This window comes from Condylura cristata, unplaced genomic scaffold (genome assembly GCF_000260355.1).
Source record: "Condylura cristata isolate star-nosed mole 26May11 unplaced genomic scaffold, ConCri1.0 scaffold00040, whole genome shotgun sequence".
Classification (NCBI taxonomy): Eukaryota; Metazoa; Chordata; class Mammalia; order Eulipotyphla; family Talpidae; genus Condylura; species Condylura cristata.
In genome coordinates, this window is record NW_004567141.1 from 7,404,071 (window position 1) to 7,408,608 (window position 4,538).

Sequence of the window (4,538 nt, forward strand, 5' to 3'; positions counted from 1 at the left end):
AGATGTGTCCTGCACTTTCATCTCCTTCTATGGAAACAGATCGCAGGGCGGACAGGTGAATGGATGAGTTAGAGCCCAGTTGTCTGAGTAGCAGGAGACATGGAGAGATTCAGTGTGGTCTGATGGCTAAATTTTGTCCTTTTTAGAGTCTCCTTAACACAGAAATGGTTATGGAGAAGAGGGACTCTGGACTTTGGGACAGTTCATTCATTGGCAGGCCATAAACATTTATCTTATACTAGGAGGCAAAGATAAAAGGGGTGAGTCAGACTAGAAGGAGGTTTTACCCTGGGTGAAGACTGTCTCCTGGTATATATGCTGGGAAAGTCAGATGTAGGGCTATTTTCAGGTCCACTCTGAGTAGGTTCAGCTGTATAGGGGAGAAGGCATGGGAATCTCATCCTGAAAGAGAAACTGTCACAGCAAAGTGGGTTGTGAGGCAAAAGATGATATTTCACAAAGAGTGAGCAAAACCAATATTTCCTGCCACATTCTGGAGTAATTGTACCTGCCTCTCCCTTTCTTGAGTTGGACACTTAAGCGTCTAGTCATGAGGCTAGATTGAAAAGAACTTGCTATAATGAAACTCGGTTGCAATTTCCAAGGATCTAAAATACTGGAAAAACTTCCAGAATAGCTCATGTGTGGATAAAAGACAAAAACCCATGCACTCAACCCACTCATTTGTACATTGAATCAGGGTTCCACAATTAGAGATCATGAATTTTTTTTCTAGCATGGACATTCACAAAGTAGCCATTACCAAATTAGAAAGCATATTTTCATAGATATTATGACAAAAAGTAAATTCTTTAACCTTAATACAATTTATTGATTTATTTTTATTTACATATATTTTATATCATTGTTCATTTTTCCTTTTTTTTTACAGTGTTTGCTGTCTGTTTTTCAGTCCCCATAGAATTTCCACCACCAATTCACCTGTGCACATCACTGTAGTTCCTTGTGCTTCTCCTGCCCCACCTCCATCCCTTCACCTCCTCCTCCCTTGCAGAATGCAATTTATTTATGAAAAAGACAGTTTAAAAACTTAGGAAATCCTATATTTTAGAAATCTTTAATAGCACACTTTTAAGTAACTCGTGTGTCCAAAAAGGAGTCACAATAGAAGTTAGAGACCATTTTATATAGAACACAAATGAAAATATTATTTAGGCTAATATCCGAAACAATTTTGAAACCAAATGATAGCAAGGATGTAGGAATTTGCAAGGAACAACCACTGTAGATGATAATTTAGCAGTTTCTTGCAAAACTAAATATGTTCTTTGTATATGCTCAAACAATAACATTTCATGGAGTTTCATGGTTGTACACAAAAACCAGCATTTGAATGTTTATCACAGCTTTATTCATAATCGCCAAAACGTTCAAGTTCATTAGCATGAACTTCAAATAATGAATGAAAATCCAATCTGTTACAACTTTAGTTACAATAATATAATTTTTCTACAGTAAAAGAAAAAAGACTATCAATTCACAAAAACATATAGAAGAAAATAAAATGAATATTGGTGAATGAAGGCAGTTTGATGTTACATACTGCATGATTCCAACTACATGAATTCATGATGAAGTGAAAATTAAGGGAAAGTGAAAATTTCTGTGGTTTTCAGGTCTTTTAAGGAAAAATATGGGAGATAGGCATGAATATGTGGATCACAGGATATTTTTAGGGCAATGAATATATTTTCTGCATGCTACAAATTGTGGATACATCATTAAATGCTTTTCAGAACCCCCAGAATGCACAATTAAGAGTGAACACTATTGCAAACTATACACCTGGGTGAGCATGTGTCAGTGTAAGAACCTCAATTGTACCACTCAGGTGAGGGATACCCTTAGTAGACAAGATTATGTGTCTGGAGGGGGGAGTGGTATTAAATGGGATATATAGGAAACTAGATCTTACATTCAATTTTGTTGTAATTTTAAAACTGCTTTAAAAATAAAATCTATTTTTTAAGGTTTATTTTGCAACAAGTTGGTTCCTAGGAAAAAGGTTCCCTGCCCCACCTACAGGAGGGATGAGCTGAGTAGGGAGGAGAAGAATCTGGAGAGGAGAGTGAAGAGGAAGGAAACAGGATCAGAGCTGGGAGGAGACCTAGAGAGGCGCATGGGGCAGAAACGAGAAGAAACTGCACTTGCTTCTTGGTCCTGGGCTGTGCGACACAGATGTGGGCAAGAGAGCTGTGGGGAGGCTGACAGTGGCAGCCTTTAGCTTGACCTGTACTTTGACTTTCAGTCTTGCCTTCCACACTTGCCTGCTCCCTTCTGCCCCTTTCCTAAGTTCCCCACCAGAAGATACCTTAGACTTGTGCCAAATCTGGGGGCCTCAATGGCTATGCTTTAGTCTAACCCTGTTTGGCTGGTCTTTACCCACAAGAGAATGGGTAAGTTTGTATGTTTTTTATTGGAAACTATTATACTTCCTTCTCTTTTTCTTTATTGCACACTGACTTATTACATTCCTTTTCTATTGAAGCTCTTATGCACAGATTATATTTTGTCTTCTTGCAGTGAATGGCAGCACCTATTTAGAGTATTCAAGGTTTGGGGGTTCCAGGGTTGTCTCAGCCTGCCTAACATTTTAAGAACCTAAATTTCATTCTCTATACAGATGGTCCTTACTAACAGGGTGATTCAGGAAAATATCAAGGTGAGTACACTGTAACTTCTTCCTTTAAGGGTATTGAATAGCTTTCTTGCCCCAAGCCACATAGACACAGCAGGATGAACTCCTAACTCTCACAACAGCCTGAAATTTAGCCAAAACCACAACTGCTAATGCCTACATTGACAGTCAATATGCCTTTGGAGTAGCACATGATTTCAGTATATTATGGAAGCAAAAATGATGTGTAGTCATTTCCAGACAGCTGATAAAAAATTCTAAACAGGTAATTGATTTACCAGATGCTACATTAAAACTACTGCATGAAATAATTATCACAATGAAACAAATTTAAAAATTAGTAAACGAGAAACTTATTGAAGAGTTTATCCAGACTAATGGACCTAGGCCTAAAGTACTATATTACATTTTTCTGAATTACTAGTCTCCTAATTAGAGGTCTAGTCTTCAGTTTATGTAAGTAAATAACATGAACAGAAGTAATAACACAAAATTGCCTTATAAAGAAACGAATACATCTACTTAAGGTCAGGACATAATTTAATACAGTTAAAACTTAATCACTGAATTTTGCTCACCTGAACAATTCTGGGAGATACAAAGTAGATAAGAAAGGGAAACTGATAGAGTTGCCACGGGAACATGGCACTGGGCCACGTGACTAATAGCGAGCTATTAAGAATTACAGGAAATGCAGAAAAAGCAAACAGAACCAGACAGTACACCTGTGCAGAATGAAACCTGATGTCCCAGCAGGTAGCAAACAGCAGAGAATGACTCTCCCAGTCATAAAAAAGCCCAAGAAAACAGGTTATAAAAGGAAGACCCAGACCCCTCTTTCTGTGCAAACCTCTCTCGTTTCCTCTCTGCTCCCTTTTTTGACTTTTCTGTTCTTGCAGAAGCATAATCCAGCAATGTAGCAGAGTGCTTTTGGACTCAGGGTCCTACCACTGAAAAGCAAAATGTGGTTGATCCCAGATAACTTTTGGGATCTAGAAAAAGATATCCTTCAAGACTTATACTGACACTAGCCCAAATTCCCAGGTGTGGCGGTTAGCAGGATGTAAAGGCTTGGCACATGTTGGGCTGTATGTTTTGGACAATCTCCACTAATGGATATCAAATCCAGAACAAAGTAGTATTCATTTGTGTGGGTTTCTTTACTGCCCAAGCCAGACTGTTGTAGGGTAAGTATTAGGGTCAAATGAGACCAGACAGAGAATCTTTTATAATACTGGCTGTCTTTCCCACAATGCCTCCTCTTTCAAGCATATTTCTTTCTCCTTGGGGTTCACTTCCACTACACTCAATCTTACAGTGTCTTCATTTTTGGCCCATCCCAGAGTTTCATCACCCCAAATTACTTCACTTAATCTTTCATAGATTTCTGAAGGAAGCACTTCAACTTTCAGTGGAGCATCCTGAATGAGAACCATCTGGAGTCACAAGGCAAGTTCTAGGGGTTACCTGTAAGTATAGTCTTTCATCTTGAGATGAAAAGTAACCTGTGCATTAAGTTTATTTAAGTGGTCACAACTAAAGCGTGGCCACTACTCCATGTATAAAACACTATGTTGGAGAGTGCTATCACCAAACTGACTTTCCAAAAGTTGTAGGAAGCTTTTGTTGTGGTCTTTCCTCATCCTTGGTATCTGATACAATCTTCTTATTGGCCTAAACTAATCTATAATTTAAAACCGAACAGGCTGCTATAGTCTACCAAAAAATCAAACATTCTCACACAGTGAGTGTTACCCAGGTGTCCAAAATAGATATCTTAATAGACTTTTTTCATATAATATAGAGACCCTGGGTACCCCATTTTGGGGACTCTCCCCATCCTGGGCTACAATTTGTGTTTTCTCCTCACTCCTTGCTT